This window comes from Dipodomys merriami, unplaced genomic scaffold, assembly GCF_024711535.1.
Source record: "Dipodomys merriami isolate MVZ:Mamm:240054 unplaced genomic scaffold, mDipMer1.0.p SCAF_10, whole genome shotgun sequence".
Lineage (NCBI taxonomy): Eukaryota > Metazoa > Chordata > Mammalia > Rodentia > Heteromyidae > Dipodomys > Dipodomys merriami.
This window is the reverse complement of record NW_027202271.1, coordinates 41223902-41238707: the sequence shown is the minus strand read 5'-3', so window position 1 is coordinate 41238707 and position 14806 is coordinate 41223902. Positions and strand designations below refer to the sequence as shown.

Below are 14806 nucleotides of genomic sequence, written 5' to 3'. Positions count from 1 at the left end.
AACAGATCATCCACAGGAGGGCAAGGAGAACTTTGGGTTCAAACTTGATCTGCTTTGTGTTGGAGTAATAATTGCTTCATTGCTGGGAAGACCTTTATAATCTTCTCCAGTGAAGAATGCCATAAAACAAATGAAAGAAAATCAGTAGGAATATTGGCTAAATGCCAAGAAATTCAGCAAATTCACATGGGCTTTGTATCTAGAAAGCTTTTGTGTTTTTTTTTCTTTCTTTCTTTGAGTCCTGGGTTTGCTATTTGCTAATTGTTTGGCCTTGGAGGAACCATGCCATCTATCTGAACATTACTCATTTGTAATAATAAGTTCCTGATAGGAGTATTTTGGATGTCAGAGATAACAGTGCCAAGTTGTCCTTGACTTAGAGATGGTTTTTGATAAATGGTATCCATTTCCTCTTCTTGAAAAATACCTGATAGGTTATCACCACTTATAGATCAATCCAAAAGAAATAATATGACTATACTCTTAATTTCCATGATATTAAACACAGTCAAATGTAAGAGTTGGATAGTTCTTCAGGCACATGGGTTAGAAATATGTTTTGAAAGAAGTTTTCAAGCTGCTTCTTGCCTATGAGATTTCCTTTCTTATATATTTTTAAATCAAGAAATAAGTATGCAACAGATACTTTAGATTCTTTCTTTCTTTTTTTGGGGCGGGGGTCTGGTCGTGGGGCCTGAACTCTGGGCCTGGGCACTGTCCTTCAGCTCTTCAGCTCAAGGCTAGTGCTCTACCACTTGAGCCATAGCACCACTTCCGGCTTTTTTCTTTTTGCTTATGTGGTGCTGAGGAATTGAACCCAGGGCCTCAGGCATGCAAGACAAGCACTCTACCACTGAGCTAAATTCCCAGCCCTATTTAGATTATTTCTAAAACACAAACCCAACACAAATTTGATGAATTATACCATTAAAAGTTAAACAATAATGTTATAGCAGAATTTCAACTGCATTGTTTTCCTTTTCTTTTTTAAAATTCTAGTTTAATAATTCATACTTCACTCCCCAGTCCTGCAGCCCAAGGGGATTCCTAGCCAACAGCATGATAGTTCTGCAACTAAATGATTTTCAAGTGATTTTCCATGGGGAAACTTAAATTTGCTTCCTTCAGAAACACAGGAATTTTTTCCCCTCTATGGCTAGTGAACTATTATATTTAAAGGATAGAAAACTGTTTTATGTCATTCTTAGTAACTCGTAAGAGAAATTAAAGTTTGTTTTATCAGAAATGTCTGCTTTAAATTAAATGGAACCCAGTTATTGTCTGATAGTTTGTGCTATGGTTACTCATTACAGGAAAAAACTAATTTTACATAAATATGCACTTTAAAAAAATCACTTTCAAACTAACATTGTATTATACAATTTATAGACTTAGCTGTTTGAAATGCACTACTAAAGTCTTATATTGCTACATACTAGGGTACTGATGCGATATTTTAAGGGTTCTTTCCTTTTTAGAAGAACATACAATTGAGATTTCACTTTGGTAAGTGCTCAAAATCTAATTGCCAAGAAAATCACCTATGTTCAAAGCATTTCTAATGTCTATAGTGAAAAACTCCTACTGTGATGGACTTAAAGCTTCCAAAATGAAGTCAGTGATCTCAAAATTAGAAAGAAATGAACATAATTGGCTCTCCTGGGCTAGAAAGTACTTACTCCAACTTATCTTTGCACAATTTTTCTTTTATAATAACATATTTTAAAATGATCAAATTATTCAATTCACATTGAATGCCATTTCTTAACATTTGGAGGACATCCCTCCAACTAATGTATATTTATTTGTTGTCTATTTTATGTAAGTGTATATAATACTCTTTTCTTGGTAGATTATTGATTTCTCTCAGCTTAGAATGTGGGGGGATGCAGAGCAAGCAACAAGTAAAGATTTGTTGAATCAGAACTCAAACTTCACAAAGCTAACTATCTATCAGACAGCTAAGCAAAATGTTGAAGAGAAAAGCTAGCATATATTATAATTAGCAAAGCCTAGTGTTTTCTTAAATTGAAAACCAGACTGAATTTCATTTTCATATGAATTAACAATAATTTATAATTTTATTAAAATTATATTTTATTGAAATGATAAACATTGTGATTCTGCAAAGAATAACAGTGACATCAGTAAAGGCTAACTTTTATAGTTAAGAGATCTCCATGTATTATGAAATTGAACTCTCATAATATTCCTTAAGGATGCACTAATTTTACTGTTCTGTTTTATAAGTGAGAAGACTATAGTTCTGAATTGTTTAGTAATTTCATGTTAATAGCTAATATGGCCTGTTGTTGAATCTAGTTCTTTCTGATTGAGAAATTATGTTCTTAACCTGGAATCAATCTTCTAGAAACCTACTCTTCGTTTCAAAATATAAAAATGTACACTTTGATGTTTTGCAATATGGAGATGTAAAATCAGCAGGATTATTTTTCAGAGAAATTCTCGGCCAGTATAGCAGGTCATCTACAAAGTGCTACAAATTGTCCTTGGGATTAAAATCTATTCACTCTAATTTATAAACAGTCATAAACCAATATAATAAAGGACAAAGAAGAGCCAAAGAAGAAATCTAGTTGAGAAGAGATCAAGAAAAAAACCTAACCAAAGTTTAAGGAAAGAATTTTTGTAAGAGGGTAAAATATATATTGTCTCCTTCAGATTATGCCTTCTTAATTATCCAGTTAACCAGTAGTTTATGACTCCCCTTTGAAAAATACATTTCCCCCAAATAAAATAAAATACATTTGATTAACTTTACAACTATTCAGTTGCTGATGATTTAGCTCTCTTCCTAACTTCCATATTGAAATTGACACTCTCTGAGGTTGGTATGTGAATGTATTCCAATGAGATCTGGTGTGTGTGTGTGTGTGTGTGTGTGTGTGTGTGTGTGTGTGTGTGTGTGTGTGTGTGTGTGTGTGTGTGTGTGTGTGTGTGTGTGTGATCAATGGCAGTACTATTTAAAAATTTGTACATGAATTCCTGAGTAGATGAGATTACAAATGTGAGACACAATTGCCCAAGAGAACATCTTTTATAATAGGAATTAATTCTGTTTATTGCTATATCCTCTTGAATTTCATTTGTTAGTTTCTTCAACAGACTTGCTAAGTCAGAAATTCAGAGGAAGTGAAGAGCAGTGATAAACCTATGTGAACTAGCAGATTTTTATAAGCAAATTAATGCACTTCAAACTTAGCTTTTATCTTTAAAAGGTCAAATACTGCTGAATAATCTTTTATTTCCATTTTTGTCTGCTAAACAAAATATATGTACTTTCTAATGGATGAATGAAATTCCATTGCACACACACACACACACACACACACACACACGTATATATGTATCATATTTTCCCGATCCATTTGTCCGTTGAGGGACATCTGAACTGATTCTATAACTTGGCTGTGGTGAATCGTGCTGCCGTGAAGATGCTAGGCTGGCGTTGGGGTAAGATAGACTAGGAAAAGTAAGATGAATGACAGCCTGGAATTTAGAAACAGTGTATTTAGAAACATAGCACTATCTTCTTCTTTTTTTTTGAAGGCTTCTTGAATTTTTATTTTATGTTCAAATATGGTCTTTCATTGGGCTTAATGTCCTGGATAGTCCATTCAGGGATGGTCACTTAGTCCAATTTAATGAAGCCCATGTCCTTCGCATACTGGCGGAAACACTGCTGCCACATGTTGAGCCCATACTTCGGGATCAGACCGTGGCGATTAGAGCACATGTGGCAAGAGCGAGATCCCTGGCCGGGTTTTCGGCGGGGGGAGGGGGGTTACTCCAGTAGAGCTGCTGGTGACCCATCTTGCTTCCACAGGTCCAACTCTTCTTTGTTTTAACTCTTGCATTCCTTCGTAAGCTTCTGTATTAACACAAGGAACAACAACAAAAAAAAGAGCAAGAGCAGCTTTCTCCACCTGACCTTGCCTGCTGGCCTTTAACAATTCGTGTGCTCTAAAAACTGAGAAAGACATCATAAAAACATGTATCCCGGAGAAGCCAATACTTGGAAAAACGGTTCCTCCTGGCACAAAGTGCCTATCTCAAAGGATAAACATTTGTGGCAGAATGCCTTCTATCTCAAGGATACACACCAGTTTTCAAATACATGGCAGAATGAATTTTTTCCTACAAGGAATACACAAACATAATGGTCATGTATTTAAAGTGCAGGTCAGTCTCAGAGCACCTGAGCACAAGTGGTAAAGAAAAAAAAAAGTAGCACCAATAGTGGTTAGGAGCAAAGTAAACACCTATCTGCATGATTTAAGTTAGATCCTGTCTTTATCGCATAAATACCCCTGGAATCAAAAGAGCTCAGTGTTTCTCTCCCTTTGAGAGCACCCAAACTCTGTTAGAGTGTGTTCCGGCCTTTCTGCTAGTCCGTTCGCTTTTTGTCTGTTTGTCTGCTTAACTTACTTGCTCAATACATTTTCTTACCATTATGATTTTTCCAGAAATTCTCATTCTATGATCAAAGGCTCCTAACTGAAGAGACCCTACTTTTAGAGGGAAACTTCACACACCCTTACCTGAATCTGGTGACAATATAATCTTTGGGATAAATGCCCAGGAGTGGAATTACTGGATTATAGCAAAATTCAATGTTTGTTTATTTTTTAAAGAAAGCTCACACTGCCTTCCAGAATGGTTGAACAAGTTTACGTTCTCACCAGTATTGTAGTAGCATTCCTTTTGGGCACATCCTTGCCTGCATCTGTTCTTTATTTTCTTGATAATGACCATTCTAACTGGGTGATGTAGAATCTCAGTGTTTTGATTTGCATTTTCTGTATGGCTGGGGATGTTCCGCCGTTCTTCATGTGTGTGTTGGCCATTTTTACTTCATCTTCTGAGAAGACCTTCTTTACCTCATTAGCATAGCTATTCATCAACTTGTTTTTTTTTTTTAGGATTTAAAATTTTAAGTTATCTACAGATTCTGCATATTAGGCCATTATCTGATACCGTACCATTTGTAAAAAAATGGAAATACCTGGAAAATATTATATTAAGTGAAGTAAGTCAGGCCCAAAGAGACAACAGATGAATGTTTTCCTTTATATGTGGAAGCTAGATTTAGCTTATAAACTTATAATATGTTGAGTGGTATGCAAGTGTATACAGATGTATTAACTGAAATGGGTGATTCAAGGGAGAACTCAAATAGTGAGTACAAAGTCAAATTTCAGCCAACTGAAACACCAGGCAGCCAGTAGAGTAGGGTCAAGGAGAAATGGTTAGACAAATGAAGAGAAGAGGGAAGAACACAGTCACAAATCCAATGCCTATCCTATGACAGTAAGAAGAGTGAGGGAAGGGTGAGTAGAGGAGGAAAGGGTGAAAATGTTGAAAGGTATGACATCGATCAAGATGCATTGCATTCCTAAACTGCTTTGTTAAATGGAAACTCTTTTGTATAACTACTTTAAGATAATAGTAATAAAAAAGCAAATGTACTTGACTATTCAAGAATAAAATATTAATATGTTAAACAGCTAGGCTCTAGCCTTCAACAAAAACCAAGAGAAAGGGGCTGTAAATTTCCTTGATGATTACATTTCAAAGAGATGGCCTCTAGGTCCTTGAGAAAGTGATTCCTTAGTTGTAAAGCTGACAAGAAGCTTGTAAAAAGATTTATATCTTAAAGGGGCAGAGAGAAATTTACAATGGCAAGTATTCTAAAGTAAATGCTCTAAGACAATGGGGGTCAGCAGCCTGGGGGCAGGACTAAATCAGTTTAAATTTGAGGCAAGCAGCGGGGAACTTTTAGGCCTTCATGCTCAGTGTCTTTCCTTGGGAAATAATAGAAAATTCACTGTGGCTGGACCAGCGAGAGGAGCACTGATTTCATACCTTGGCTATGTGAATAGATCGAGAAAATGGGATGTGTGTGTGTGTGTGTGTGTGTGTGTGTTTGTATAAAAATGGAGTTTTACTCATCGATTAGAAAGAATGATATTGTACTATTTATAAGGAAATGAAAGATTTGTGAAAAAGTAAGACCCAGAAGTAAGCCATTTGCAGAGAAACAAAGGTTGCATGAGTTCTTCATTTGTGGTAGCTAGCATGTACCTATGAATCTATAAGTAAACACTTTGAGTGGTATGTAAGTGGTTCCAAATAAATTAACTGAAGTATAATAGACTCTATAGAGAGCTCAAATACCATAATCTTTTGGAAAGATTAGGTCAAACCCCCAAATCAATACCAGGAACTGGGTACATGGCTGGAGAGTGCACCTCAAAATTAAGAAAAGTAACAGAAGGAGTGGGTTTAAGGAGGATGAGAATGTTTATGGGGATGACAATGATCAAGAAGCATCTACTGTATTCATAAATTGCTGTGTTATATGGAACCTATTTTGTACAACTACTTAAATACTTTTTTTTTTTAAGATGAGTTTAGATAGGTGTAACCGCACAGCCAGTCAGCTAAGAATCTATAGGCTATCTGGAATGTGAGGCTTTAGAAAGTTTTGAGCTGAGGAATCTTCCCTAAAGGATTGAAAGTTTCCTGTGGAAAGTGACGTATAACTTCCAGGAGCTGGTAACCCTAGTGAGAGAGATTTTTTTCTTTTTGGTTTTGGATTGTGATGGTGGTGATGGAAAAGATAGTGGCTGGACTCTGATATTTAATGGTCATGGATTTTTACAGTAAGAGGAAAAAAATAAAAGAAGTCAAGATTAAGGCCAAGGTTTTTTATTCTGAACAAATGGTAGGCTGGAGACTGTAAGGACAGAATTGAATTTGGTTTGGGGCAATGTTTAGTTTAAGATAACTTTAAAGGAAATGCCTGTGGATTGAACTGGAAAGGCTGACATTGATAAAATGCATTCTGCCTATAAATAATTCATATGTTGAATTGTAACCTCTTTGTACGACTATTAAAAATAATGAAACCTCAAAAATCTTATCTTATAAAGTCACAAACCTTTACTTTCAATCAATTCTTTAAGTGCTTTATTGATTTATTATTAAACAGGTGAAAAATCAGAGCCAATAATAAAATATGCAAACACATGAAATAATAAACTGGAAGGAATTATAAAAGAAATACAAAAATGGCCAGAAATCAACAGTAAGTTGCTCATGTCAATACTAACAAAATTATAATTTGAAAAAATGTCCGTAGAGATTAATAAGGTAGCATTCTTCTGTATGATTGTCTGATAGGAATGATCACAAAAGATGTGCAGAATGACAAGTCTGAATAGAGGCCACAGAGGTTGAGGTTTATACTACAACCAACTACTGTAGTAGGACATCAACTTCAGACTGATGTCTCTCTTGTTATTATTATGACCAGGGACTATTGTTTCTGGATAGTTGATGTAATCATCCTCATTTTTGTCTTATAAGAACATGCCTTTGCCTTAACACCCTTATTTATTATGGCTTGTGCATTCTGTTCCCAAGTGTCATTGTTCTTTGGACAAAGTTGAAGTGATTTGAACACTAGAGGGCAGCACAATCATGGAAATAAAGCACGAATCTAAGGCTGTAACAATAAGACATTTTGTTTGGGCTACATTTACTTCTGACTCACTGATACTAGCAGTCGGAGTCTTCAGAACTGAAAATAAACAAAGCATAACCTTTTCATTGAAGAGATCTTATAGAAAGAAAAAAAAGAAGCCCTGTATTTCATTTTTATAAGGAGCCATAGAAGCTATAAAGTGACTTAGGGGCTTCTATACTATTAAAAAATAAAAGCATAAAGACAGATGGAGCAGGGGACACTCCAGGGCATAGTTTTCTCCTGATGCCCTTGCTGGAATCATGCTAGCAGCAATGAATTGCATTAGAGAAGAGAGCAGTCCAGGTTGCCCTGGTATTTGGAATTTAGAATTCCTCTCCAGGGTAGGCTGCAGCTTTGGTGTATGTTCCTCTTCACAAAGGTGACATTGCTGCCCCAGGCTCTCCTTAAATCAGTTGTAGCTGTTGGGGCCAGCTAGTCAGGAATGCCTGAGTTGGAGATGATAATCTTTCTTCCATCAGGGAATAGTGGAGGTTGCTAGAAACAAATAAAGAGAAGAAATAAGGATATAAAGGAAGAAAGGTACAGCGTTGAAGCAAAACTAATAAAACTTTATAGAGTATTAAAACAAGGGAGAGAAAGGAACATTTATATATTTATGATATGACTGAAAGGGACACTGAATTGTATAAAACTCTTAGTGTATTGATTTTTTTGTTAGAAACTGAGGTAGGTACAGATGTGGATAAACTGTCAGGTGTTAACAAACTAGATTTAAATTGAGGTTGAGAAGGATTATCCAAAGGAGACATTGAAATATTTTGATAAACCAGTTGAGGTATATGTATGTGTTTGTGTGTGTATGTGGAGGGAGGGAGTGTTTTCTATTTTCTACTTTTGCTTCATCTTGGTTCAATTGGTAATAATAAATATAGTCATCAAATACTTTTCTTGACAATGATATTTAAAACTATGATGTCTATGGAATTATATCTATCTTCATGTGTGAAAACTGCTGTTCTCTGAGAAGGCTCTAAAGGCATAAATGTTTGTTTACACCTTGTTATAAAGACACAGACCATCATAATGTATTGCCCTGAAACCCAGACAGATAGTCTAAATGCACACTAAGACACTCAAAGGAGGTTAGCATATGTGCATAGAGCACCATAAATAAACCCATCATATGCATTTACTAAAGGTCCCATTGTCTTCATTCATTCACATGTGTAATTAAGTGTACATCTTTACCACTAGCAGGCTTCAGTTCTGAAGACTCCAACTGCTAGTACTGTTAACCAGATTTTCTCTTTTCTTAGTTTGTGAACTATACTTATACATACGTATATTTAATAGTAGGCAATATACATATGTAAATAGTTCAAGTCCACTTTCAAATAATCTTCTTATAGGTAGTACAATTGCCTTATGGTAAAAAAGCACAAATTCTGTTTTATGCTTTGTGCCATTGCTAGCAGTCATTTAGTTTGTGTATAAACATAAGTGAACATATGACACATATGAGAATATCTAAATAGGAACAATATTATTACTGTAAACATGATTACCAATATATTAACTAAAATTTTTAAAGAAGGATAGTTTTTGAATGAAGGGTGAAGGGGGAAGAGAGGAGAATGCAGGAAACAATTCATTGTATATATCACAAAATTGAGAAATATAAGGGAAGGGGGGTGGAAGTAGAGTGAAGATGTTGAAGTGGTGACACAGATCAGGATGCACTGTACACATAAAACGCTTTGTTAAATTGGAAAAAAAAACAATACATAACCTAAAATTAAGATAAGCAAGGGAAGGATTGTGCTGAGAAGGGTGGGTGAGAATATTGAAAGGGGTGGCATTGATCAAGATGTACCGTATTCATGAACTGCTTCTGTGAATGGCTGTTACATTCAAAGACAATAAAATATTCTTTTGAAGATAGCTTTTATTTGATACCTATTTCTTCTCTGATCTCTTCTATTCTTTAGGTATACCTGAGTTTTGACCTCTTTTGTTTTTTTTATTCTCTCCAAACAATTTCTTTTAGCGTTTCTTTATGCCAGTTCTGCCAGAGCAATACAGTCTCAATTTTTTTGTTTGCCTGAGAAAGTCCTTATTTCGCTATTACTTTTAAAGCATCATTTCAAAGGTGAAAAATTCACTTTGCTCTTCTGGCTTGAATAATTTCTGAGAAGTTGCATAGGTAAGGCATTTTTGAGTCTTTATTCTTTTGAGATTTTATTCTGTTTTTAAAATTTGGAGTTGGAATATAAAATGTATGCCTACAGATATGTGTTTCTAGCATTCATTCTGGTTGATGTTGTTCATATTTGTTGCTTAGGATCTAACATTCATTTAGGGGAAACTCTTATTATTTTTGCTTCAAACATTGATTCTTTTCTATCTTTTATCTTTTCTTGATAGTTCATTATGCGTATGTTATACCTTTTTGGGTTATCCACAGTTAATGGATATTTGTTCTGCTTTTTAAAAAGTCTTTTTCTTTATGCTTTTCAGGTTTGAAAGTGTCTATTGTCATATGCACAAGCTCAGAGATATCTTCTTCAGCTGTGTAAAGATTACAATGAGCCCATAAAAATATGTTCTTCAATTCTGTTATAGCAACTTTCATCTCTAGCAGTTCATCTTGTTTGTTTATTAGAATTCCATTGCTCTAGTTACATTGTACATCTGTTCTTGGATGCTCTTTCCTTTCTTCTTAAAGCCCTTAGCATATTAGTCATAGTTTAGAATTTTGAGTTTAATGATTTGAAGATTCTTGCTATATCAGACTCTTCTGTTATTTCCTCATTCTCTTCAAAGTGAGTATTTTGTTGTGGTTTGCTTTTTTTAGTCTGCTTGTGATTTTTTTTTCCCGGAAAATTGTACAAGATGTCTTGAGTAAAAAGAACAGTAGTGTGTAGGACCAAAGAAATACAAAGGGCAGTATAGAGGAAAGAGAAGATTTATTTAATTATATCATTAGATCTCAAAATTTTGGCAAGTTGGTGTCCCTGGGTTATAAATGTCATCAGTATTTCTCAAGCCAGCTCACCTTCTAAGTTGGGAAAGCATGGCCAGAAGGAGTTAGAGTTACCTCTACCTCTTTCCTCCAAATAGGCTAGGCTCTGATAATACCTTAACAGTTTAGTCTCTGGCAAAAACAGCTTCTTCTGAGAGCAGGCCTTAGTAAGAAGAGCAGAATGCTTTGGAGTATTTAAAGTGGTTATTTTTCTTCTCTTCTTCCAGCAAATGTGAATTTTTTGTCTGATATTTTAGCAGAGCTCTAGGAGGCAAAACATCTAAAATTATGGGGTCTCCCTATGACTTTCAGAGTTACAATTTCCTCAGTACAGCTGGAAAAAAAGCCACTTCAATCATTAAAGACTCTGAGAAGCTAAAAATGAATAGTGTTTAATAGCCAGAATGAAATTAAAACTAGCTAACAAATGACTCCTTTATTTTCCTAAATAACACATGTTAAAATCTTGTGGCAATATATACCCCATAGTATCCTTTAAGAACCTCTTGAGTAATTCTTTGGTAGAGTGAGTATTTATTTATTGAGTAAATCTAGTGTGTAGAATAATGAGGAAAGGAGACATTGATTGAGGCCAGTCCTCTTTTCAAAAATACTTATAATGGGAAGCAGTAAGTGGAGCTGAGCATCAGAGCTGCTGTGGCTGTTTTTATTTATTTGTTTAAATTATCACCGAGTAGTTGTACAATTGGGTTTTAATTCAACACATATACTTTTTTTTTTTTTGTTGGTGGTGGAGCTTGAACTCTGGCTAGCATTCTACCACTTGAGCCACAGCACCACCTTCTGAGTGGTTTATTGGAGATAAAAATCTTGCTGACTTTCCTGCCTAGTCTGGCTTTGAGCCAAGATGCTCAGATCTCAGCCTCCTGAGTAGCTAGGATTACAGGCCTGAGTCACCATTGCCCGGCTCAACACATCCATTTATAAGGATAGAGTGTCTTGATTAATGTCACACTTTCTATCATTCTCCCCCATCTCTCCCAACCCCACTCATCTTCTCAAATTACCTAGTTCTATTTTCACATGTGTACGCTGAATAGTGGGACTCTATGTACTCACCATTCCCCTCTCCAGCTCTCTGTTTTTCCCTTCTCTTGACCTCACCCCCGAATGAAAACACATGTTTTAGCACTATTGCAATCCTCCCCTGTGTATACCATACTTTAGACAGTATGTTTATGTGCATATTCATATGACCCTGTCTATGTATTCTTATATGTTTATAATTTAGATCTGACTACCACATATGGGATCTGACTTTCCCATATAGTAGAGACTATTTTTCAAATATACCTCACATCAGTGCTAGCTGTCACCAACTGAAACTTTATTGTTTCTTTTCTGACTTTGTGATGCAATAAAAGTTAATGGTCCCCAAAGCATCATTTCTCAGTCAGAAGGAAATTTTGCTACACAGGGGATGTTTGGACATGTTGATTGTCACAATTAGCAAAATGCTATTGGCATCTGATAGGTGGAAAATACTATATCTTGCAATGCCTAAAACATGCCCTTTTGTACCATAATGGAGTAATTTGGCCCAAGTGTTAATAGTACTGAACTTAAGATATCCTTCCTCAAAGTATTAAGAAAAACAAAGCTCTATGTTAGCATTGTTATGCCTGGATGACTATATTTCTACAAATGCTGAGCCTGGTAAACAAGGGTCTTCATAATGTTCCACTTTATTGTTGCAAGTTTTACTCATTGTGGAGCAGTCTCAGCTTTCAGAATTTTGTTATTACTTTTTATGCTTCAGTGCTGATAGTTATGGATATACTCGTCTGTTCTCTTTGTTTGCTTTTCAAACATTTCCTTGTGCTAGTGTTCCACAATGTATCCATGTCCTCAGGCTTTCAGAGGATGTCAGGTGAATTGAGCTCTTTGCCTGGCTGTCAAGAATTAGACTCAGTAAACAGTCAGCTAAGAAAGAACCAACACAAATATACAGTCACTTTATCAATGTAAAAACTGCTTGTGAGAGCTCACCATTCACTTACTGTGCTTTTTATAATTCAGAATGGGTTCTTCATGTAGTCACATACGAAGAAAATCAAGGACAAAGAACAGTGTGTATGACTAATTTTTAGGGTCAGATGGCTGAATCCTTCTAGCTGGATGACCTTGGGAAGGGAAGTCTCTTCATCTGAGTTAAGTGGGATAAGACAGTTTCTGTCTTGTAAGGAAGATGGATATGAGTTACTCAGTGGAGTGTCTTGGGTACAGGATGCTTCCAATAAAATTAGCTTACCATTCTTCCCCTTTTTGTCTTCTCTTTATTTCCCAAATCTTGTTAAATGGCTAAGTTCTGTGCTAGATACTGGGAATTAAGGAATCAGCCCAAACAAATAGGCTCCTGCTTTTAGGAAACTGATTGATGTGAAGATATGAAAGATACAATTATATATTATATACATATACATATAAACTAATCATGGCTTTAAGGTTGCTATGGAGAGAATAACTTGGAGAATTCCCCCCCCCTTTTTTTTGTCGGTCATGGGACTTGAACTCTGAGTTTAGGCTCTGTCCCTCAGCTCTTCAGCTCAAATTGAGTGCTCTACCACTTGAGCCACAGCACCACTTCCATTTTTTTTCTTATGTTGTATTACACTAAAAATTTTTGTCATCTGAGTCTTTTTTAAAAAATATTTTTTATTGTGAAAATACTGTACAGAGGGCTTAAAATCACATGAGCAAGGTAATGAGTACATTTCTTATCAAGCATGGTTGCCTCCTTTGCTTTCCCCCTACCAGCCCTTCGCAGCTCCCCTCTTTGCCCACCTAAATTGTTTGTTTTTCAACATAATGTACATCTCATTGTTACAATGGGTGCACCTGTATTCCTATTTAAACAATTTGTTTTTTCCCTTCCCCTCCACAAATTATACCAACATCAAATACAGTGAAAACAGGGGTTATACTGTGGGTGAGAGACAAAGCAACAACAACAAAAAAATCATGTGGTACCTTATAAATACATTAGAAACAATAGCAAGCAAGCAAGCAAGAAAAAAAAAACATGTGTCCTTATTTTGGGGTCTGGTTTTCTGGTGATTAATTGGAAATAAGAGTCTCACCAACTTTCTTGCCTGTGCTGGCTTTAAACCGTGATCCTCAGCCTCCTGAATAGCTAAGATTACAGGCGTGAGCCACCGGCACTTTGCTGGAGAATTTCTTAAGGAAGAAAAATCTTGGTCATAGATGGAGAAGCCTTTTGGATCTTTGTGATTGTTCTTCCTTCCGTTTCAGTATTTAAAAATGTAACTATTATTCCTAGAGTGAGGTCTCCTAGAACAAATACTTGTACATGGTATGACAAAGGGAGAAATAGGAATGAGGGTATTCTTTGAATGTCTTATTTAAATTTTAAGGATTTGTGTACTTGATAATTTTTGGTGTTTCCATTTGAAAATAGAAATAGTGTCACTGCCTCTTAGTGCCTTGAGTATAATCAAAGAAATTCTTGGATCTTCCCTCCATTGCTCAGCCAATTTACAAAAGATGGCATCAAGTGGGATGATTGAGAATACATGTTCTCTTTGGATATAGCTGGTAGGAAATATCTGTGGATTATGAGTATAGCAATAGAGTTGTATTCTCTCCCTTTTTGCCAGGGGGGTGGGGAGAGGGTTGCAGAAAGCTTACATCTCATAGCCACTTAAATCATAAAGGAACTTTATCTAGAGAAGGCTAAGAAATAACAAAGAAAACATTTCATTGTTAGTTAATATGATCTTGGACAAAGATAGAAGATACTTGTCATAAACCTTTTCCCTGACCTAAGGTGTCATTCCTTGACTTATAATTTTAGTAAAAGTTGACATCATCTTTAGGGTCTATGACTTTTAGCTGTCCTCTAAAATCTGTTCTGCCTTTCATTCCAAATATAAAGCCAGACTACATTTAATAGCCGTCTTTGCAGTTAGCTGAGGCGGTGTGACTGAGCTCTAGGCCAAGAAAGTGGCAAGAATGATGGATGCACATCTAGGTCGGGCACATAAAATATCCTAAGTTGCTCTTTCATGTTCTTTTCCCTTTATGGCTGAACACAATCACAAACACCTAGATGAAGCTACAAGTTGCATATTTTGAAGATGGAAAAGACTTTATAAATCTAGATTCTTGGGTCGTTATATATAGCTATTTCTCAATGCTATTCCAACAGGAGACTTCTCTTTAGGCTCTTAAGAGAGAGACAAATAGTTTTTGTTCATCAATCCATTGAATTTTGAGGAGTTTTTGTTGTT

At 35.7% G+C, this 14806-nt stretch overlaps 1 pseudogene; it reads right to left on the bottom strand.

Moving 5' to 3' along the window:
• Positions 1-3652: 3652 nt before the first annotated feature.
• Positions 3653-3834, bottom strand: LOC138837932 (small ribosomal subunit protein uS14-like; annotated as a pseudogene).
• Positions 3835-14806: the final 10972 nt, after the last annotated feature.